The sequence below is a fragment of the Ambystoma mexicanum genome, chromosome 5p (genome assembly GCF_040938575.1).
Source record: "Ambystoma mexicanum isolate Mex_15411 chromosome 5p, UKY_AmexF1_1, whole genome shotgun sequence".
NCBI classification, from domain to species: Eukaryota; Metazoa; Chordata; class Amphibia; order Caudata; family Ambystomatidae; genus Ambystoma; species Ambystoma mexicanum.
This window is the reverse complement of record NC_090930.1, coordinates 1,030,424,943-1,030,450,266: the sequence shown is the minus strand read 5'-3', so window position 1 is coordinate 1,030,450,266 and position 25,324 is coordinate 1,030,424,943.

The following is a 25,324-nucleotide window of genomic DNA, read 5'->3' as shown; positions in this document are numbered from 1 at the left end:
TAATGGTACCGGTACCGTTAACCCTTACCGCCTTTCTACGAGGTCCATTTGCGGGTAGGTACTTTAACGCCTGCTGTTTAGCAGGCGTTAAAAACCAACCCGCAAAGGGACCAGGGTGCTAATTACGGTACCGCAATTTGCGGCACCGTAATTAGCGCCTTCCCCATTCCCATAGAGCCCTATGGGGCAAAAATGGGAATGAGGAAGGGCAATGGTGGAAGGGGGAATTACCGCCCCGCCAACCTTGGAATAGGGCGGTAATTCCCCTTTCCACCAAGGCAGTGCCGGTATTTTACCGGCATGGACCAAGGTGCTAGTAGCACCTTGGTCCTCCGTCTACCGTGTAATGAGGCCCTAAAACTGCACATGCCATCTTCTTTGTGGCTTACAATCAAACTTCTATTTACATAAATATATCACACAAGTTGATTGGGAAAAACATAAATCACAGTACTTTACTTTATCCCAATTTCAATTCTAGAAATAACCAAAATCTGTCAATGGGCCTCATTACGACCCAGGCGGAGGACCATGGTGCTATTAGCACCATGGTCCATGCCGGTGTCCGCCATGGCGGAATGGGGAATTACCACCCCATTCCAAGGTTGGCGGGCCGGTAATTCCCCATGCCGCCATGGCCCTTCCCCATTCCCATTTTTGCCCCATAGGGCTCAATGGGAATGGGGAAGGTGCTAAGTACGGTGCTGCAAATTGCGGCACCGTCCTTAGCACCAAGGTCCCTTTGCGGGAACCCTACTTTAACGGCTGGTAAAACCAGCCGTTAAGGTCGGGTCCAGCAAAGGGACCTCGTAATTAGGCTCTAATAGGTTAACGGCACCGCAGCCTTTTACCGCGCCGTTAACCCATTAGCGTCTGGGTCGTAATGAGGCCCAATGACCAAAATCTATTTACACATGCAGTGCTGTGCAATTTCGATTTTCTTGCGTGCTTAAAAGGCTAGCAGTTGGGTTTGCAGATTTGTACAAATGCATGTGGAAGTTATTATTTCACCCACATTTTTGCTTTGAAACAAACCCAGGGTGATTTGGGATGATTGTGGACTTTTGGATTTCAGACCCACCTCCACTTAAAGGCCTGTGTTGTGGAAGATGGACAGAAAATTGTGGGATGGTTCAAGAATTTTGGATTTCAGACCCCCCTCCACTTAAATGCCTGTGTTGGGGAAGCTGGACAGAAACATTTGGGATTATTTAAGAATTTTGAATTTCAGATCCCCTCCACTTAAAGGCCTGTGTTGGGGAAGCTGGACCAATATGATTACCAAATTAAATTACAGTCTACAGTTTTCAGCGCACAATGGAAATTAGCTTTGTTAATTTCGAAGGCCCAATCTCTGTAAGACAGAATGAATCCACATGGAGCCCCTTTCCAACAGAAGGTATGAAAACATATCTCTTGTAACAATAGGTACAGGGAGGGATGAATTAAAGATCAAAACCCCGGGTGGAGACCATGAGTGCGGGAACTGCGGCATCAACAACGCCCTGAATGTGTGAGTCAGTGTGACTGTATTTTATCCTCCCTTCCCCCGGCACCATGTCCCGTGCCGCCCAGGTGCCTGCCACAATTATATAATAATCAGGTTTAGCATGTTAAGTTTAGAATAAAACAATGTAATAATGTGTACCCTGACCTTCAATGCGAGGATGAGCCTAGCTGACCCACGTGGATCCAGACCGACAGGAAAGAACTAACCAATTACAGCCTGGCATCCCCCATAGAGCAGACCCATGTGAAGGGTGCCTCCAATCAGTGGCACCCATTAGTACTGTATGTAATGACGATTGTCTGGCTTTTAAGCCCCTGTTTGTAGCAGGACGAGTCAGAGTGCTCTCGAGCAGCAGAGTCCTTTGCTGATATTTGTATTCTGCACAATTAAACCTTGTTATCCTCGCAACGCTATTTCCTGGCCTATTTCCCTAGTGAGTTGTCTTTATTATGTAGTGTGCATAAAAAGGGACTTGCCTTCATTTGGTGAACCTTACGGCGTGATTCCATCACCCTGTACTTGCAGAGTTATCCAGGTGGCCTCTTCAGAAGGGCCGTGCCCACCTACGATGACATACCCACAACACAGATGAAATATCACTGGGAAATGCAGCCGCCGATGTGGCAGCAAAGGAAGCAGCATACCTCTCAGTACCAACAACAGCAGAATATGGCGTGACCACAGTAAACACGAAGCCACACAGAGATACATACAAGGCTTTCCCTATAGCACAAATCATTGAACTGCAGTGCAGGTCACCCCCAGAAGAACAGGACCTATGGCTCAAATGCGCATGTATGCAATCACCCAAAGATCTATTGTGGAGACAACAGGGCACAGGAAAGGTAGTTATGCCACTGGAATTGCTGTACACAGCCTTTGAGCAATTGCATTTCCCATCCCACTGCTCTAAACAACACCTAACAACTAAGGTGGTCCAATGTACAACGTGTCAGGTGTTCAGTACAGGAATGACACTAAGGACACTAAGGGGACCCTGTCCCGGCACATTGGACGATTCCGTGAACTGCCCATTGACTACGCAGACATGGGAGATCGATGTAATGGGGCACAATACTTAATTGTGGTGGTGTGTCCGTTCTCGAGGTGGGGTGAGGCCGGTCAATGTGCCCACCCAGATGCCAAGTGTGCTGCAAAATTCATCGTCAGAGAGGTCTTCCCCCATTGGGGAGTGTGTGATGTCTTAAGGTCAGATAATGGCACACATTTTTTCAATTAGCTTTTCAAAGAAGTAATTATCCTGCTAGGAATTAAACATCATATGTTCTCCGTTTACCACCCACCAGCAAACAGATTGGTGAAGAGAATCAACGGTCTCCTTAAAAGCAGACTTTTCAAATTATGCAACACCATGAAAAAGAATTGGGTTGCTGCCTGCCCCTGGCCCTGTTTCATTTACGCACACAGCCCAGTAAGGACCACCACTTGTCCCTCCACGAAATAGTGACTGGCTGACACATGCAAACTCCCCTGTCACTAGTACGAAGAGCATCAGATGCTCATAGAGCAGCTACGATTCTGGGAGAAGTATTCAAACAGTACCTAACCCAACTCATATGTACGATCAGATGTATCGCAAAACAAATGGCACCGCCCCACACAGGGGAAAGGGAAACCATGACTACCCACTGGCAGATTCCACCCAGGCCCAACCATTGTTGCCTGAGGAGTGGGTCTATGTCAGAAGCTTTGTTTGAAAATGGAACACCCCTAGGTTCCATGGGCCCTATGAAGTGGTGTTTTCCACCCCTCTTGCAGTAAAGGTCAAGGGGCTGAGATATTGGATACACCTCTCTGATGTTTGTAGGGCACCACAGGACACCACACCAGGGGTCCAGACTGAGAACAACAACATTACCTCAAAACCGTAGCTCTACGCTGACCATATTAGTGCATGTGAGAATAATTACTGTTCATGCATTGCTGCTAGAGCACGAGCTACGTAAACTAAAACGCTCTCTCTTTCTCTTTCCCCTATCTCCTACACTCCACGTTTTTCTCCAAATTCCACAGGTGCGACGATGATGGAGATGGCACAGCTGAGAGAGTCTTCACATGTAGATAGGAGTAGAATTATTATTACTAGGGCCTACAGCTAAGACTGTGGCCTACATTTTATAGTAATTCTGTTTATGATACTCATGTTTGCATTATGAATTTATTGGGGCCATCTTTTATCTGGGCTGGCCATCTAAAAGAAGGGGGAGGGGTCTAAAGGGACCTGAAACAGGAGTACACCCTTGAACATTACAGGATTTGTTATGAATGGAATGGAAATAACCTCAAATGTTACTGTATTTCTTTCAAATGTAACTGAAATGCCATCCCCTGCCCCGAGTCCTATATTTATGCACTCCACAATGGCTAAAACCGCCCGACCCCTACCCCCTTCCCTGACACGAATGAAAGGATGAATGAGAATACACCAGTAGCAGCATGTGAATTCCACACAATGCCAACTAATGAAACAGTTTATAATGATAGCCTTGTAAATAGTAGCATCTCTCAAACAACAATATGCAATAGGAGAATGCTTGAACTACTAATGCCAGGTGTAAAATGATCCCTATGCAATGCTAACATCACTAGAGATGCAATTTCAGTCAGAAAAAGACCCATGTTGCACAGTAACAGAAAGAGAAGGCAAGCATGCCAATGCAAATATGATGCATGTCACGGCTTAGGATTAGATGCGGTGGGAGATATTCGTCACCCTGAACACTCAAACAGTTGGTACTCTGACATGAGTGCAATGGGAAGGCGAATGACTAATGGGGGTTACTATGTCTGCTCCTTAATACCGCATGCATCTGGGGCACTCAAGGTCTTAATACCACAAGAAGTACCCATAATAGAAACACAATGTCTGATTCACCTTGCACTATGTAGGATCAAAAGCACTTTCCAGGCACTCAACGTCCATCTAGAACTCATCGATCCGAATCCAGAAAGTATAAAACGAGTTCCAATAACCCCAACAGTCTCAAAGAATCGCATCTAGTAATCGAAGGAGCAAGATATGTCAATAACGAATGGCAAGAAACAACACATGCATGCAGGGTCGAGGGACTCCTGGGGCTGTCTGAGAAAATTGTAATACTTGTGGAGCAGACCTGTGAGCAAACATGGACAGAACATATCACAACATTTACTTGGATTGCGCCCCTTGAGAAACCATTGAAGGTGCACCCACATAAATCATACAAATTTTGTTTTTTCAACAAAGGGACAATGGCTGTCGAGCAAACAAACAATGCAACCGAACTGTCATAGTGCCCGACCTCAAGAAAGGCACAGCTGCACTGATGGACTATTACTGGATCTGCAGCCAGAAGTGTACTTGCACCTCCCGCCTTCTTGGAGGGGCTACTGTTCGCTAGCAACGTTGCGCACTGCCCTGCTGATCGTGCCAGAAGAGCACCTTAAGGGGGAACTCCTGCTCGAAGACCCCACTGTGCCCCCCACCTTAGAAGCTCAACAAACAGAGCCACCACCAAACGTTTGCATGCTCCCTAAAAAAGAGCCCTATGACCAACTACACAGAAGAAAAAGAGCATTGAATTACATTTCTAATGACTCGTCCGAGCTGCTTGCACAAACACCTGAAGAATTTAAACTCTACAATTCAGCAGAGAAATGTTTTGCATCCTTAGTACCCAGCATCCAGACATGGGCCAGGGCCAAATGGCTCCAAAAAGTTTGATGGAAGCTATTCCAGCTGGCAAATGATACTGAACAAGGGTTCAACATCATCAAGGTGGAACTGAGAGCCCTAAGACTCATGACGATGCAGAATGGGTACGTGTTGGACCTCCTGACGGCTATGGAGGGCAGTGCTTGCGAAAAGATTGGGAGTTCATGTTGCACATTCGTACCTTCTGAAGATGCTGAAAACAGGACATTATCACACGTCATTGCTGCTGTACACAAACTAGGAGTGAAAATGAACAAAGAAGCAGGGGTCCAAGAAGAGGACTGGTTTACCCAGGCCTTCAGCTGGATCACATTTTGGCTGGGAACATTGGTGAAGATGTTGGTCCGTATCTTCGTGGTTATCCTGGTGGTCCTGTGCACGTGCCAATTGGGTCTCTCGTGTTGTGCCAAAGCTGTGCCTAATAGTGCAATGATGATGGTGGCTATTGGAAATAATGAAGTACCTCATGATACAAAAGAAGTGGAGATACAAACTGAGAAAAATGACCACCCCATTCACCACATGGTCGCAATCCCTATTGGTGATGTAGTTGATAACTTGTACCACACAACCATTGTACTTCCCCTTGATCCCAAAATGTATTTGGCGGGTGGTGGGGGGTGCACATACATGACCTGCACACCTGAACAGTATGAGCAGCGAGGGGAAAGTTGAAGACATGTGTGCACGGTGTGGATGCCAATAAATGGAACGTCAGCATGGGACGAAGCAGAAAGGTGTGCAAATGAGCGTAAATATGGTGGGCGAGTATGTGTTACTGTAGAAGTAATGAAAAGGGGAATGTTGGAATGGAAATGAGTCTATCCCACCCCTCTAGGCGCTTTCAGGTAAGGCAAACACCATATGAGGTGGTGTACAAGGGGGGAGCAATCCACACTATAAGGCATCATGTAGAGCCACAGTAGTGCCTAGAAGCAGATGTGTGGCACTAGAAAACCCATAGTACATGACTCAATTTTGTATTAGGCCTAAAAGGAATAAGTTGCAGTCTTGCGCTGTTCACGTTCTCTGCTCACTAGGCCCAATCTCTGTAAGACAGAATGAATCCGCAGAGCCCCGTTCCCATGGAAGTCCACTTCCCCCTTGTCCCTCCAGTGTTGCGAATATTTAGTATCTTCAAAAGTAATGCTCCTTGCAAGAGCGTGAGACAACACCAGGCTCGGCACTGCACCCATTTCTCTCCACTAAGCTGCCAGTAGGCCTCTAACCCCCACCCACCGAGTCCGGAGCCAGCCCCACCCCACTGTCCTGACAACCCCACCTTTGTGTCCCCCAATATGCAAACGATACCCCTGGCCCAACACAAATCGAGTGTCTGCAGAAGATATAAGCATGCGCGGCTGTATTTATCCCAGCATGAAAACATATCTCTTGTAACACAAGGTACAGGGAGGGATAAATTAAAGATTAAAACCCAGGGTGGAGACCTTGAGTGCGGGAACTGCGGTATCAACGATGCCCTGTATGTGTGGGTCAGCGTGACTGTATTTTATCCTCCCTTCCCTCTGGCACCATTTCCCGTGCCGCCCAGGTGCCTGCCACAATGATACAGGCTTAGTATGTTTAGTTTAGAATGAAACAATGTAATAATGTGTGCCCCGACCTTCACCACGAGGATTAGCCCAGCTGTACCACATGGATCCAGATCGACGGGAAAGAACTAACCAATTACAGCCTGGCATCCGCTATGGAGCAGGCCCATGCGTAGGGTGGCTCCAATCAGTGGCACCCATTAGTACTGCATGTATTGACGATTGGCCGGCTTTTAAGTGCCTGTTTGTAGCAGAGTCCTTTGCTGATATTTGTATTCTGTACAATTAAACCTTGTTATCCTTGCAACGCTATCTCCTGGTCTATTTCGCAAGCGGGTTGTCTTTAGTCTGGAGTGTGCATAAAAAGGGACTTGCCTTCAGACGGCATGCTTAAAGAACTGGTGGTGAATGTTTGTTCATTGGTTTCACACGCAGCCTCTTGCTATGATTCAATTTTGAAGTTTGGCCCAGATCTCATAGAAATAACTGAGACCTGGCTGAGAGATTTGGCGGGACCCTCCATAGTCCAATCTTTCCCCAACTTCTACAATATCCTGTGCTTGGGCTAGATAGCCACTCGCTTGGGTGGAGGCATTACCTTGATCTACTGAGCCCCGCTCACAGCTACAATTGTGACTCTTTCGCATTACTTGAAATTATAACCATGCTTGTTCGCATTATCGTTTCCTCTGTTTCTATCCTTCACATTTTAACCGCTTTCAGACCCCCCGGGCTGATTCATATTTTTGTAACCAATTCATTGCCGATCTGCAGTTGAAATTTTCCAGCCTCATAATTATGGGTGATTCCAATTTTACATGTAACCGCCCGCTGTCTCACTAGTGGCAGCCCAGTTATTTGAAACCATGGCCGACTTGGGCCTGGGACAGGTAGTCAGTGGCCCCATTTACTCTTTGAGTAACACGCTGGACTTGATTTTTGCAGATACCTAGTTGGTTACCACTTATTTTCCCTTCCCGATCCTATGTTCTGACCACTTCGTAGTCCCTTTTTCGAACCAGGCGCAGTTTTTCAAGTGCCTACGAATCTTGAATGGTTCTGAAGCGCACTTGGCATAGGGCTTCTAAAGAGGGCCTTATAGCTAACATTCAAGCCAAATGCAATGCCACCCAGCTGGTGGATTTCATATCTCTCACACAGGCCTTCCTCTCAGCTGCCGATCTTCTGGCCCCTCTCAAACCGCAGAGGGCCGTATGTCGGCCCTCTGAACTTAGTTTAATGACAACAAGCTGAGATCTCTTTGGCTGGAAAAACACCAAAAGGAATGCAAATGGCACTCCTCTTATCCCGCGGAAGACAGGGCCTCCTTTAAGAGTAGCTCTGCCAGTTACCACCAGCTATTCACCTTGCCAAATCTGTATTGTATGCACTTAAGGTGGAAAGTGCGCTCAACCTAAGCTACTACTACGACTAAGGAGCTCTTCTTTGTGGTGTAGTCCCTTTCATCTAGAACTGACACATATGTTGGCATAATTCCCACACAAGCTTTATGTGACACACTGTCTAACCTTTTTATGAAAAAGGTAACCGATATTCGCAACCTGACTGTCTCCAAAGGATTGCACACTGATACTACCATTGTACTGGATCCACCTGGGATGCAGATTAATTCCTGGTCCGTCTTTCCATCCGTCTCACCATATGATATTATAACTGCAACTAGACCTCTTTTCCAGGACATTATGCCCCAAATTGCATCCTGGGTGTCTCCGGTAGTTAATTTATCTTGTTCATCTGGTCTCATTCCTGCAGAGCTAAAACAGTCCTGCATTATCCCTCTTTTGAAAAAATCCTCTCTTGACCCCAGTGTGCTTGCTAATTTTCTATGAAAAGAGGAGTCTCTGGTCGCTTCATCATTCGCCTCTTTTCTTGAAAGTTCTAAGCTTCTTCATCCCTTCCAGTCAGGATTTCGGCCAGGTCAAGGCAATGAGAGTGTCATGGTCTCCGTTCTGGATGACATGACGCGATTGATTGACCGAGGGGCGTGAAGGGGCGGGGTAGGTGCACTGATTCTCTTAGATCACTCGGCTGATTTTGATACTGTGGACCAACCGGTACTGCTGCACTGCCTCTCCCTGGCTGGCCTCTCAGGCAGGTCCTCTCCTGGTTCTCCTCCTTCCTGACAGACCGGACAGGGACTCTTGCTCTCTCCTCTTTTCTTTCACAGACAACTACACTTTCTTGTGGCTTCCAACAGGGCTCTGCCTTGTCTCTTGCTCTATTAACATTTACATCCAGCCTCTTCTGCTGCTTATCTGCTCCCTCGGCTTCCGCTGCTACTCCTATGCTGATGGCACCCAAATCATCGTCCGGCTTGACTTAGCTCAGCCGCACACAGTGTCTCGGCTTAGGGGTTGCTTCGCAGCAGTGAGTAGGTGGATGGGAAGCAACTGGCTCAAGTTGAATGGAGACAAGATGGAGGTGTTGGTGGTGGGTTTTCCCCCTGGTTCCCACTCTGGATTTCCTCCCCCCTCTTTTCTCTGGTCGCTTGCTTGTTGGCCATCAGAATTTGACCCTTGTCCTTCTCCTGCCGTGCAGGTGAAGAATATTGGATTCATGTTCACTTGCTCCTTGTCTGCCTCAGCCCAGGTTAGTTCGATCTGCAAAATGGGTTTCTACCAGCTAAGGGTTTTGCAAAAGGTTTTACCTATCCTTCCAGTCCATTTCGTGCCGGATAGTCTCCTCCCTCATTTTCAGTCGCGTAGACTATTGCAACTCTCTATTTGTGGCCCAGCCTCTTTACGTCTTGCATCTCCAGTTAATGCAAACTCTTGCAGCCCGTGTTTCTACTGCAATTCCTTACGGTACCCATATCTCTCTGGTTCTCTGGTCGCTCCATTGGTTGTGGGTCCATAAACGGATCACTTTTAAATCCCTTTGCTTAGTTCATCAGGCATTCTATGGATTGGGAGCAGAGTACGTACAGGAAAACTTTCAATGGTACGTGCCTAGTCGCTCCCTCCGTTCTTCTGTTGCTCTCCTCTAGCTGGTCTCCAGATACCGACTCAGCAGGATGGACGGCCGCTCATTCTCCATTGTAGTGGACAAATTACAGAATGCCCTTCCCTTCTCTCTTTGAGCTACTGAAGACCACTTTGCATTCCGCTGTATATTGAAAACTCATCTGTTTTAGGCAGCTCTTGTCTGGTTTTCCCTTAGCGCCATGATGCCCCTGGCAACCGCGCGTTTTATAAAAACCTATAACATAACATATATCTGTCAATACCCGACGTCTCAAAAATCCAACACTTGACTGCCAGCTGCTAGCCAACAATCGACCCATAGTGGATCTACCATGAATTGTAGAAAGCCTCAATGAGATAATCATCAAACTGCTACAATGTCTAATAAAAAGTAATGCACTACTAGTCACCTTTCTATCTGGCTTTAAAACCAAACATGTCACCAAATTACCCCAGGTTAAAGTCTGCAATGGTATTCTGCTCTCAACGGGAAAAGGCTTTCTCCATTCATATCCTCCTTGATCTGGCAGCTGCCTTTAACACTGTTAACCACCCCATTGTCTCTTTGAATGGCTAGAGCAGGTTGCTGCTGTGGCTGGCCAGGCCTTGAGTTGGTGTCAACAATTCCTGACTAATTGATAACAACTAGCCAGGCAAGGGGGGGTTTATCTCACCTTGCTCCCCAGTCCTTATGGAGTCCCTCAGGGCTCCCCTGTATCACATCTGCAATTTAATATCCGCATGATCCCACTTGTGGACCTGTTTTGCAATCACCACATAAAATTCCACTTAAGCAGTTGATACACAAACCTACTTGCCTGTCCCAAGAGATTGGCAATAATATTTGACCCTGTCAAACGCGTTGGCAGTCTAGGTGCCTTTAGGGAGAGTCTGGTGCACCAAAGAGTGCCTTGCAGAGGACAATGCTGAAGAGCGCTTGTTGCTTCTCCATGGCAACATCCAGACCACAAATGGGAGAAAAAGGTAAGTTGGGCCAGTGGTGCAGGAGAGTGCAATGGGTGGGTATAGGGAGGTGAAACAGGAGGTTCGGAGGGGGGGAGTTCCTTGGAAGAGGAACAGCGCATGGGTGGAGGCGGGGGTGACATTTTGCTGGTGGCGTTGCACAATATCTCTTTTTCCCCCGCGACCCCTGGACCTAGAACCATCAAAAGGTTGGCAGCTCCCAAACACTAGATGCTCAACAACAGCTAATGATGACAAAACAGAAATACTTTCACTCTGCCCCGGGATCGACAAAAACATATTATACTCTGCTGTGCCCAACACATTTGCCTGGCTATCATGTCACCTTATGCACCACAGCCAAAAATCCGTGGTGTCATTCAGGATGCCGACCCAAGTATGACTCCACAAATTGGAGCCGTGGAGAAATCCTGCTTCTTCCAATTCGAGACTATCAAGAAAATCCTCCTCTTTATACCCGAAGAGACTCACTCTTCAGCAGTTGTTTGGCTGCCTGCGCTTGAAGGGCCTTCTCGAATATAATTATGATGGGTTTAAAACTGTCATTTCTGCCAGTCACGGAATGCGTGCCTCTGACATGCATTTCAAATGCCCCATTTCCCATCAACGCGCGCCGTCTGCAACCCCAGTGCGCGCGAGACTCTTCGCGATTGGTCATTACTGTTTGGGCGTGTGTGTGGCTCAGGGTAATTGACGGTTAAGCGCCTCCTCCTGAAATGTGGGTCATTTTTTTGTGTTTGAGGCTTTGTGATTTCTGAATGAAACATCCTTCCTGCTTCTCGTTAACCACTAGACATGGGAGGGGAACGGGAACCTGTGTGTCGCGTTGACGGGGGAAGGGGCACGGCAGAATGTAGTGCTATTGCCATATGTATTTCAATTTGGAATTTACTATATCTTTCAAGGTACTCATGAACCTTTCCTTCACACGCCAATTTGAAGCTTTATTGTTACACACTATTTAGAAAGTGACATTATAGCTCTCACTTATCAGTGAAAGTGTTTCTTACATAATCTCTTCTACTGTAAAGGCCATCTAGTTGACCAAAACAATGAAGAGAAAGCTGACTTTGTGTTTTTTTTAATGTTCTGCTGTGTACATATGTAGCACCACACTTTCCTTTTTGTAGCCGCATTGACTTTCGCAGGTGGATGCGTCAATGGTCCCTTTGCAGGGACGTCATTTCACCAAAATGCCAGGGGTAGCGGAAGGAACATCCCACGACCTCATGACCCCTGATGACATCACAGGAAGTGATGGCATTTGATCCTACGCCAAAGTGACATCACAGGAAGCGATGGAACACAACCTTTCACCCCTTGACAAAACAGGAAGTGGCACTTGCGCGATCTGAATGACACCTGGCTTAGTAAAATCGTTGTCTGTCTTCCCTCTGTTCCCCCTCCCTTGCCTCTTTGCTCCTTGAAACACTTGTGTATATGTGCGTTATAAATGCCATGTCATATTATATCATATATCATCCAGCCCGTTTCTTGGCCCGGGCGGGTGAACGACCGCCCGGGGTGCAGAGCTAAATAGCTCAGGAGTTGGGTGCAGTAAGGGGCCCACTGAGAAAGCTGCCGGACAGCAGATGAAGCAGCCTGCTTCTCTGGTGAGCGCTGCTCTGCAATGTGCGGCTGGATGTGTGGAAGGCTGCTCTCTGCAGACTTTTGGATGACACGCGATGCGTTAGGAATATGCAAAGAGAGGAATGCATATTCCAAACTCTGCGTGTGAGATGCTCTGGAGTCGCACAACCTGCGCCCCTCATTCTTTGTGTTGACAGCCTTTCAAGGGGGGCAATTTATAAGTGATGGCTCACTTAACAAGCCATTGTTTTTACGTGGTATTGGCTTAACATTTAGGGCCTCATCACAAGTTGGGCGGTAACGCTGGCGGTATTACCACCGGTGGTATTAGCTCTACCGCCAAACCCCCCAGCGCTATTAGCGCCGGATCACGGGTTTGGCGATAATGGAATTCCCCATTCCCCACTGAGCCCATTCGGGAATACCCCATTCCCGATTGGGCTCAATGGGGAATTTTCGCGCTCTTACTGCCGGCGGATTTCCCGCCGGCGGTAATAGCGCAAATTTTCGGCGGATTTCCCCCAGCTCAGAGCTGGGGAGAAATCCGCCGAAGCCCTGATTTGGCGGACCCTTAAATCCGGCGGTAATAGCGCGACCGCCGGATTTAAGGGTTACTGCCAAACTCGTGATGAGGCCCTTTATGTTAAGAATTGACCATGGGACATTTGTATTCACCAGGCCAGACAAGTATCAGTTAGCTGACCAAACCCATGCATTCTTCCAAGAGAATGAACGTGCCACACAGAAAAGTTTTAAACTATTGTCTTTATTGTTATCTCTCCTTATTTGACACACCAAAACATTTTTTTAAATGTATATACTGCTTTTTAGTTACATATGGCGGATCCCTGGGAAGGTTAACTCTAATTTTCTTGCTTAATGGACATGGACTAAATGCATCTGCTCAGCAGCAAAGTTCTTTTAATTGTCTGAACAAAACAGCCACTGCCCAGCACGCACACCAGATGGCAACTCACTGTCACTTGGCCCCTTGATTAGGAAAGTAGAGTTCATTGTGTGTCACTATGCAGACAGTAGTCCATGGCAAATCATTGCAGTGATATGTGTGCAGCAATAATTTGTGAGCTGCACAAGTCACCACCCTATTGGTTAATGGCATCTATGTGGTGCTCCCTTATGTAACATCACATATACCTGTTTTTGTCTGATGTGCCCAATGTCCATACAAGAGCACACTGGAATGTTTTGTATATGTGACTCTGACGAGCATGCCATACTGTGCCCACACTTAAACACATAAAGCAATCAAAGAAGTTGCCTCAAATTGTAAATCCACTATGCCAAACACCCTTTCTACACTGCCACACAATGATTTTCACTAGCTGCAGGCCAGCACTAATAAGAGATGCTAATGCCAGCTCTGTTAGATAAAGCTGTGGCCTGCTCTTTTTTTCCAAAACAACCCCTGAGGCCTGCGCAATAGTGAGGCGGTAGTGGCTGAGGAACTGTGTACCCTTTACTGGGCATTAGAATCCGGTTTTGTTTAAAACGCTTCATCAACTTATTACTGGTCAGGTTAAAGTTTGAAAAAGGTACAATCCTTTCTGTGTAGCCTTTCTGTACATTGTTTAATGGGCCTCTCATGTGCGGTATCCTGCCCTATCTGTAGATATAATTCCCTAAAGATTCTCAAATGTAATCCTTTTATCACAGACTTGTTTATCAAATGTATATATCTCTGATCACTGTTATAGTCCTGAAATGCTCTGTGATTTAATGCAAAGCATACAGGAATCCTCATTGGTGCTATCTATCCCCTTTCCCACTCTCAGAGAGGTATTTTGAAAGAGTACAATAAGAGTGTACCAGGCTGTCCATCTTGAAATGATAACCTTCTATCAGAAAATAATTCATATGGTTAGTCTAGTATTGCCCTTTGCGAAATACAAGTGAGGTGGTACGAACAGAACACCTGAAACACAGGACCAGGCTAGTGACCCCTCAGACCCCGGTAGGCTTTTCAATCATAGTGTGCCTGTACGAAAAGTTTGAAACTGCATTTAGGCAAGGCCTTCCCTAAGAGCAGGTGACAGAAAAACCATTTACTTGGGCAGCAACAGCTGTGTTTCCACATTAGAATTCTTCTGTAAAGTACTTGAATTACAATGTAATGAACCCAGCTTCATTCATATAGCAATTATTTATTCACATTGAGGAGGGGTTTTGTCACACGACAAAGGTGTCATTTGGGAGTGACGTGTGCCAGTCGGAGGGGGGGAGGGGTGCATTCTGATGTTTCGCCCTGGGCACCAAGTTGGCTAGAAACTGCCCTGGTGGTATCACATAGTACTGTTCCTAAGTACACTATGAAAAATATAGTCATGATATCACTGTAATGTGATATACATTTCATACTAGAATGGATCACCATATGTATTAATATCAGTGTGTATAGGCCCATATTACCAAATGACTGTGAATGCAAGCAGAGGTCCAAGGCCAAATGATAATGATGTGTTATTATAGATATTATATAGCACTTACGCTTAAGCACTATGTATAAAACAAATAAACATACAATATCACCCAACCTGTTTTGGTACTCATTTATCAACCTCAGAAGAATGAAAGGATGAGTGGGCCTTGTCGGGATTCGAACCTACAACCTGCAGATCACACACACACTGCAGCAGCGAGCGCTCAACCCACTGTGCTTTCCTACTACCGGCTATAGTAAAATGAGCAATTACATGCCTGAATGTTATCACCGAAAGCAAATTACACTCTGTAGTGGATACTATTCAACTAGTAACTGAGATTTAACAGCAGGCCAGTTCATGTGCTGGCCTGGTGCAAAGGTGGCCACGTATTGAGCCTGCAGGGATCTACTTTTTAGGCTTCAGAGGTTGGCAAAATACTTACCATTGGGAGGTTTCATAACTGTGTATTAAAGAATTTAGAGTAGCGCAGGGAAAGCAGCGCACTCACACGGCATCCCGTACTCTGGGCTCTCGTTACCTCATACATGCAAAAAAACATCCTGAGCAGCATGCCCTGGAGATAGGAAAGTTAGACACATTGCAACAAAGCACTTATTGTGGCACAATTAAATCAAGGGACACTTTATGTGCTATGGACAAACATTTCTACACTGTACACAAGCTTTTAGGCACAAGGGTTTTGCAAAGTGACCGAGGACACCGAGATGGAATGTCTTGTGATGATCGTAACAGAGGTAATGGCTGAAAAAAACATGCTATCACTGCCACTTGCGAAAAGCAAAATACATAGTCCGAAATGTATGCTTAATTTACTCTAAATGCTTTTTGGAAGTTTTTGTCTGCATTGTGATTTTGAGGTGTTTAAGAACAGACCAAATCAGTGACTCACCCCATGACGTGTGCCTGAAATAAACCTTTAATGAGTCTAGCAATTATTGTATAGAATTCCAGAAAGACAAATGATTTGTTATTCCTATTCTTTTTTTATTTAGGGTCACTGCTTAAAGTGTTACACTTGTAGAACCACCTGTTTTTTGAGAGACCTGAACAACAAAGCCAGACGTTCCAGAAACAAAGCTTCCTTTTTTTAAATTCTTTTTTTTTAGGTTTAGCAAGGGAGACCTCAGGGGTCGCAGGTGAGATCCCTGGTGACCCCCAAATGATGTCCCTGTCCCTTTGTGTAACCTAAGGCTGCGTGATTTTAGATAGTGCCCTGCTCGGTCCACCCTTGTCACTCTAACATCAACTGCTTTGTTGGCGCCCCAATGCCTCCCGGCCACTTTGGCTGGGCCTTAGAAATGATGTAAAGTGTGTTGATATTGTTGTCTGATGTTTACGTCTAGTAGGCAATGCTGCTTGGGACCGGTAGTCTTTTGCAGATTTCTTTTCTTTGCTGTTTGCCTTTTGTCTTCCCTGGCATGTGCATTGCGGGTGATCATATTCCCTCCACCTACCCCGGTATTTAGCCCTACATCCACGTTAGGACATCCTCCTTCCATTTCCACACTATTCAGTCTTCCTTCTCATTCTTCAGTCTTTCTTCTCACTATTCTTGCCTTACCCGAATTCCTGGAACCTCTGTCTTTCTCTATCCTTCTCCTTACCCACCTACATTATACATGTACTTGTATATATGTAGGTGATTTATATAGCACAGACCTGGTTATAAGACAAACAAGGGAGTGAAATACTGGGAGGGAGATTGTCTGATCTGCCTTTAGTCCACATTTATCAGTGAAGTGTTCCTTGAAGAGCATTTGAGGATATCATCATTTATACTCCTAATTTCTCAGTACTGATAGTTCCTCCTTTGTCCTCATTTGTCACTCAGCACCCCTCCTCATTCCTCACTCTACCTCCTAACTCCTTCCTCACTCCGTCTTCTGCTCCTTTCTCAAACTTCCTACCTAACTCCTCCTCCTCCTCCTTTACTGATCACTCCACCTCTCTCACCCCTTACTCTTCCTCATTCACGCCTTACTCCTCAATCCTAACATCTCATTCCTCACTCCACATTCCACAATCCTCCTCCCCAATTCTCACTCCTCAATCCTTCTCCCTCACTCCTCCCTCACACATTATCTCTAAGACATACCCCTGCTTTCTTGCCCATCCCCCACACACCAATTCCTCTTTTTTCAGTTCTCCCTCTAATTCCTTCTTCCTCACTTGATCACCCTGATTCTTACTCCCTCGTTCATTCTGTTGCCCTTCTTCTTTCTTTCAACCTCATCCCTCATCCCTCACTTTGCAGTCCTCAGTTATCACTCTTCATTCTTCACGCATTCCTCCTCACCCATCAGTCCTCATTCCTTATTCCCCTTCTCACTCCGTCTTCCCAAATCACCTTACTCCCACACACCTCTTCCTTCACCCCTTATCTCTTCTCATTCATCATTCCTTATGCATTGCACTTCCTCACTTATCATTACCTCCTCTCGTATTCCTCCCTCATTTCTCAATCTTTCTCCAACATCCCTCACTTCTAATTCCGTCTTCCTTACCCCCCTCTTTTCTTATCACTCCCCATTCCCTGCTCCTTCTCGTTCTTCATTTCATGCTCCTCTTCACTAATTTTACACTACCATTACCTCACTGCCTCTCCTTAACTCGTCATTCCCTGCTCCTCAACCCTTAGTTTACATTGCTCACAACTCACCATTCATTCCTCACTCCTCCCTTTCACTCCTCCCCTCTTTCTCGTGACTTCTCCTCCCTCATCCCTTACTTCGATCCTCACACATCACTCCTCTTTCATTATGCCTCACTCATTCAGAGTTTTCAATAAACCACCTTCATTTTGACAGAACGACTACCAGAGTCAAGAAAGTTAGTTGGAATGTGAAACAAGCTTGCCTTCTCACCTACACAATTGTGATGATCGTGTGAAGGAAAAAAGGAGACAGATGACCACAGGCAAACCTTTGTACAGCATCTGACCCTCAGTATGGGCAAGTGTCCTCCAGGGCAAACTCATATTGGGGTTAAGAACGAGTAGTTTGAGAGGGTGTAGGTTAGAGCTGGGGATCAATCCATGGTGGGATTGCTATGCCGGTGACCAGCTCACTCACAGAAGGTTGGAGGTAGTTGAGCTGAGGGCTCGTGAGGGACAGTATTTAGGTAGGCAGCGTTGCAGGTAGGTAGGTCCCAGGCGCCAGAAAGCCTTGCGAACAATGCAAAGGGTTTTGAATTTTATCCTTGCAGCCACGGGGAACAAGTGAAGGGATTTGAGCACCGGAGAGATGCAGTCCCTGGGCTTGAGGCCAAGGATAAGTCTTGCGGTTCTGTTCTGGATGAGTTGCAGAGGCGCAGGGCAGAAGAAGGGAGGTTGTGGAAGAGGCTGTTGCAATAGATCAGCCTAGAGAGAACCCTGCCTCTGGGGGAAAGCGAGGAAAGGTAGAGTATATCTGAGCAGGTGAAGCTGATGGCAATATGGGAGGAGAAGGAGAGAGTGGAGTCAAAGATGACCCCAAGGTTTATTGATTCGCAGGAGGGTGTGGGCACAGAGCCAAGGGAGGACAGCCAGAGCGAAAAGTGGGAAAACAGGAGCAGGGGTCCCAATGCGAACAATCTCAGTCTTAGTAGCATCCAGTTTCAGTTTCCAGATTGAAAAACTAACGGAAACAAGAGCAACAACATTAGGCTTCTCAGCTGAGCAGGCAACTGCAATCCTAGGACTAATCAAAGAAACCAGCAGCTCCACAAAAGACACAGACCCAAATAAAAAAATCAAACAACTCGAATACATTATCAGAAAAACAATTAATCGTAAACTTCATGCAGTAACTCTAGGTCGCTATTATAAGGCACAAAGGCTACCACGAGTTCTAAGAATTGGATTGAAACCGACTCTGTGTAAGGAAAACAAAAATTTTGTACAAAAGTGGGAGCAAGTCTTGAACAAGTGCTCCCTTGATTTGATCTTGTTGACCATTAAAGAACTCTCCACCAACATACAGAATTTAGAACAGGAAATACAAGTACTATCTGAAGAAATTACTGCATTCACAAGCACAGATACACTGGAAGAGATACTTACAGACATCAACAAAAGGCTGGAAGAATATAAGGAAGATGTAGACCAAAACCAACCACAGAGACCACGTAACCCTAATCCCAATTCAGACAATAGTAGCTCAGACGCAGATTCCAGCAGAGACGAACAAACTGCGCAAGCACAACAACAAAGAACAGGAGCAACAAGAGACACCAGTGGGGCCACTCCAAGCACCAGCAGTACTAGCACCACATCACAACAATCTTTTTTAGACAACCAACAAGGAAGAAACGAACGAGGAGGGGCAAGAGGAAAAGGTCTGGGGGTTCAGACGAGATTTCAAGCACAAACAACCTAGTGGTGAATATTTCCAAAGGAAAACTCACAAAACAAGAACAGAGGGTTCTACAAAAAGGCCTCAAGTTTGTTCCTATCTACAATACTAACTTATTTAACACCAAAGTAGAGCTACATAAACTCACCAGAAAATTGAAACTGAAAGTTTTCTTTTCAGAAATGGAAAATACAGAGTCAACACATGAATTACCAGATTTAGTTGAGTTCAAGCCCAAAAGCTGTGGATACAAAATTTATTAAGTCCATGCACATGTTGTAGCAAGATCAATCCTGTAGAGCCCCAGAGTAGAAAAGGGAGATTAGGTGCGACTAGGCAGTGTTGCAAAATTTGTTTTCCTGTTAACAGATGTCAAATTCCAAGAAGAAGGGAAGGGCAGAGGGTGGTAAAAGCCTGGCACGACAGATACAAGATAGTCATGAACAGCAGAAGTGGATTCCCTGAAGAGGGCCCCTGAGATGCCGAGAAGGGCGTAATGACTGTGCAGTTTTAGGCTTATCAGCTCACCCCAGGAGTGTGTTTATGAGGAACTCTTCTGCACGAAGGAGGGATGGGGGGGAAGGAAGATTACGTGACTAACTGCAATGCTTATGTAAACTCCTTCTTTGTGCATGTGCTAGAGATTGGAACCAATGATATTTGAAAATGTATATAAACCCTGCAGACCTAATGCTTATCAGCTCACTTCCCCGTTCTCTCAAGGACGCTGAAGTCTTGCCCTTCCGCGGAAGATTGACAAATAAACCTTTGTGACTTGACCAGCCGTCTGAGTCTTTCGCTCACCCCCTTTGACAGAAGTGGGGTGAGCGAAAGTATACCCCCATTTACTGGCGACCAGGAAGGGACCCAAAGGTGTGGCAGCCCTTCACTGGGTGAGGCCTTCCAGGGCGAGGCCGGAGGGGTAAAAGGTATCGGGCCCCAATGAATGAAGAAGCACCATTGACTGCACAAACGCGTTACCCTTCGTCCGCCAGCCCCGCCGGACGACAGGACAGCAGGCTGCCGCCCTTTGGGTCCAGCAGACTTCGCGGCGAAGACCCCACAGGAGGTGAGTGATTTAGGGATAGGGTTGGTAAGGCCGTTAAAGAAAGGAGTATCAGTTATATGGTACGTATTAGTCTGAGATCTGTTATGTAGATCGTTCATGAAAAGGGTAATTAATGGATGAAATGAATATGTTTAAGTAAGGACCGGTCCGTTAAAAGGAATTAGTAGCATATATGTTGATTGTTTAAGGTTTAAGGATCATGGGAAACTTGACTTCCCGCGGGAGGGGAATAGCGAAGCCACACTATGCCCCTCTCGAGGGAACTCCGGCATTTGAAATGCTGATCAAATATGGGTTGAATTCGAATTTGTTCCTAAAACAGTGGGTAGAATACACAAAAGGGTTGCTTGAACACAAGTGGATGGAACATGGAACATTTGACTTGGACGCTATAGCGACCGTAGAAATAGAACTGGCAAAACGAAGAGTCAGTCCGGCTCAGTTTGAGGCTATAAGATTGTGGCGGGTAGAGGCGATTAGGAGGAAGAATGCACAGAATAAAAATGAGAGAAAGCAGCAGAAGCGGTCTGCAAATCAGAAGGCGAGGGAGTTACACAATAAGGAAATACAGGAGAAGTGTGAACAAATGGATAGACATATGTTGATAAAGGAAAGTGGAGGTATGTACCCATCCGTAACGGCGCCCCGCTATGAGGACATAGCACGGGAAGCCGAAATAATTACAAATGACTTATTATTCCCGGGGGCCTCGGCCCCAGCTATAATAACTAGAGCCGTGGAAGAGGGTGAGTACCCCATGAAGTATGGTGCGGATGTCACTGATGTAGGTTTAACAAGGACCACCCAGATAGGTGAGGAACGGCGAAAGGAGCTGAAGACCATAGCGAACGATATATATAAGGAAAGGATAGGAGACGATGTTAAGAACATGCTGGGAAGACTAAGGCCTGTGGAATTTAAACAAGTAGCTAGAACTCTAGTTGAAGATTATGATTATAACAGGAGACAATGTGGGGTTAGTGAAGATCTCCCCGGGAGTTACCGTGATGCTACAAAGGGAATAGACGTAGCCCATACTAATAAACAGTTGTGGGAGTACATGGAAGTTACCATGACAGAAATATACCTAGGGGAACGAAGGCAGGATCAACGAGTGAAAGAAAACATAGAGAAATGGGCTGACAGGAAGAAGAGGTTAGAAGAAGCCCAGCCGTTAGGCAGGGATTTGGCAGACAGAATAGAGAAATGCGCAATTAATGAATCCATCACTAAAGCGGGGGAAGAAATAATGACCCATAACTGGGCAGAACAATTAGCATGCCTCCAGCATCTGTTTAACGACACTCAAGACTTGGTTGAACAGGAAGGGCAAGAGGAAAAATATGATTTGACAGGAACAGAAACTTTCTTAGGAGCGGAGGTAAGTTTGGATGTGGATCTGAACGCTAAGCCCCAGCAAAGCAAAAGAAAGGGGCAGTTCAACAAGGTCTTGAAAGCCTTTGTAGAACTGAAATCTAGAGCTACACAGGAAGAAGGAAATAGGCACGAGAAAAGTTTCCCACTACGAGAATGTCAGCCCACTCCAGGTAATAACCCCAATAATGAGCCAGTAAAGACCTATGTTTATGTTCCCTTAACCCGTATGGAACTTATGCAAATAACTAAAAAGTATACCTGACCCACGAATAGACCCTGCTGGGTTTTACAAGGAGATGAGGAAACTATTTAGGCCAGGCCAGTATACAGTAGAAGATGTGGATAATATCATGATGGTGTTGGTCCCTGAAGAAATATGGGTACCCTTTAGGCAGAGAAATGATTTAGGAATAATATGGAACACCATAGAAGACGACGACAATGGCAGGAAACCCCAAGAACCCCTATCTCTCAATGTAAAAGGGCATGGGTTACGGGTATTAAAAGCTCTTGAGGGGATATTAAAACCCCAAGATGTGAATGTGGAGAAATTAGCTGCAGTGACGCAAGGACCCGCTGAGGATGTTGCAGCTTATTTCCTGAGATTCGAGGCAGCGTTCAAAGCTCACAGCAGATTGGATTTAGCGACTGAAATAGGGCAGAGATATTTTGCTGGGAGTTTCGTGGAAGGATTACATACCCCGATTCAGAAAGGTTTGAGGAGCGCTGAGTCTACTTGGCAGTCGAGGTCAACCAAAGATATAATAGAAATGGCGCAATATTACGAGCGTTGTTCAACAAGTAAAAACCCAGACAAAGACGCGGGCACAAAAGGAACTTAAAAATAGGGTATTAATGCAGCAGTTACAGCAGGGGTCCCAAGGGTTTAGAGGAAACCAGCAGAATGGAAATCAACAATGGAACGCTTGAGGTATGGGCAGAGGGCAGTTAAGTACATATTCACGGCCAGGTGGACTGCCCAAAATGTTTGCGCCTTCTGTAAAAAACCAGGTCACTGGAAAAACCAGTGTCCGGCAAGTGTAGGACGAGGGGGGGGGCGTCCCCCGAGGAGGACCAGGGCAGACCATGCAACAGCAAGGGATGGCACCAGGACCAACAGCGAACTTCTCCCCACCAGGGCCAAACGTGTTTGATCAGGGGCTTAGGCAAATGGCACAGTTTGAACAGTGTGAAGGTGAGGACTGCATGCTATTTGGGGAAAGACCAGAGAAGTTTCAAGACCCGTCTAGTGGGCTGTTGTGAAGGGGCTGAGGTGGAGCTGGGGGAGCGGTGTTTGTGCCAGTCGATCAGAGGGGTCCATATGTATCTGTGCGACTGGGACAACATCCTGTAGTGAAATGTTTGGTGGATACTGGTGCTGCAAACAGCTCGGTAGATATTAAAACCGTCCCCTCAACGCCACTATCGGTAACAAGTAAAACATCCATTGGGTTTGGCGGGGAACCCATAGTGACCCCAGTAAGTAAGGAGATAGAGGCAGAGGTGGAAGGGGTGAAATGGAGCAATGGGTGGTTGCTGACAGATAAATGTCCATTAAACTTATTGGGAATTGATGCATTAAAAGCAATGTACGCAACCATCTATTGTTCTCCAAGCGGAGTGCGTATAACCATAAATGACCCAGGTAACCACATTGTAATGTCACTCAGTCAGCCTCTACCAGTGGAATTGCAGGAACTTCCAGAGCATCTATGGGCGGCACATGGTAATGACGTAGGAACACTATTGGTGGACCCAATTGTGATGAAACTCAAAGAGGATGCTAGACTCCCCAGAGTAAAACAATATAAGATATCTGTGGAGGGAGAAGAAGCCTTGGTAAAGATTGTGAGTGATATGATAACCCTGGGAGTGGTGGAAGAGTGTAATGATAGTCCTTGCAACTCTCCGATTCTTCCTGTTCACAAGAAAGGGGATGAGACACTGCCTTATCGGTTTATTATTGATTTAAGAGAGATTAACAAAATCGTGGAGCCACGATTCCCAGTGGTGCCTAGTATTGCCAGTATTTTGACCCTAATACCGAGCACGGCTGAATGGTTCAGTGTAATTGATTTGAAAAACGCGTTTTTTAGTTTGCCCATTGCCCCAGAGTCAAGATATCTGTTTAGTTTTACTTTGAGACAAAGACAATACCGCTTTACAAGAGCCCCGCAGACTTACACGGAAAGCCCAGCTATCTTTAGCCAGGTATTAAAAGCCCGGTTAGATGAACTCATGCTACCAACAGGGAGGTCCTTAGTTCATATGTGGATGATATATTGATCAGTGCAGAGTCACAGGAAGGGTGCCGAGAAGCAACTGTTTTGGTGTCGTCCCATTCGGCTAAGCATAATCATAAAGTGTCCCTGGCAAAGATGCAGTATGTACAACAAAAGGTTGACTACTTGGGCTATGTTTTGTCAAAAGAGGGAAGAGCATTGTCAATTGATCGCATATCATTAGTGCAATCTATACCATATCCCAAGACATATACAGATTTGCAGAAAGCATTGGGAGTACTGCCATATTGTAGACATTGGATACCTGAGTTTTCAGTAACAGCAAAACCATTATTGACAGCACTCAAAACAGAAAAAGAGGGTGGAGCATTTTGTTGGACAGTGGAAATGGAGCAGGCCTTTTGCACACTGAAAAGTGCCCTAACTAATGCACCAGCTTTGGGAACACCTGATTATGGGAAATTGTTTTATTTATTTGTAGATGAGGTAGATGGGTGTTCTGTGTCGGTGTTGACCCAAGAGCAGGGTGGGAAGCAGAGGCCTTTTGCTTACTTCTCGACAGGGTTAGATGCTGTTTCTCACGGACTACCACCATGTATGAGGGCGGTGGCAGCGGCAGCCCTGGCGCTCAAGCAAAGCGCAGGAATAATTTTAGGGAATGATGTCACTGTTAAAGTACCACATGCTGTAGATGTATTATTAAATAGTACTCAGACCCAACACCTCACGGCTGCCAGATTGACACAGTATGAAATGTACATATTCAGCAGGAACATCAAGATCAAATGATGCAATGTATTAAACCCAGCATCTCTTTTACCAGTGCAAGCAAATGGGGATGAGGTAATGCCTGATTGTGTGATCAGGACAGAAGAAAGTACGAAAGGGAGGATTGATTTACAGGACAGGCCTCTGGAGGATGGAGAGGGTATATTGTTTTGTGATGGGTCTTGCTATAAATTAGATTCAGGGGACACGGTGGCAGGTTACGCAGTGATAACAGGTGAAACTATAGTAGACATGGGAAAGGTACCAGAGAAATCTGCACAGGCGGCAGAATTGCATGCGGTAATCAAAGCACTAAGACATAGTGAGGGAAAATGTGTAACCGTATACACTGATTCAGTTTATGCACATGGGGTGGTAACCAATTTTGGGAGGCTCTGGGCTGAAAGGGGATTTCTAACATTGCAAGGTACAAAGGTAACACATGCAGCATTAATATGTGAACTCCTGGATGCTTTGACATTACCCACAAGGGTAGCAGTGGTAAAATACGCAGCCCACCGGAAAGTACTTGATTATGTATCCCAGGGTAACAACTTAGCAGACATGACAGCAAAATATGCAGCAGAAAATTGTGTAAATAATAAGCTTGGACAATATATGTGTGACACTGAAGAACGGGAATTGGGTATGGGGGAGCAGGTAGTAAGAATCCAGGAAGATGCAACAGAAGAAGAAAGGAAAACCTGGCACTCGGATGAAAATATAAGACAACTGGAG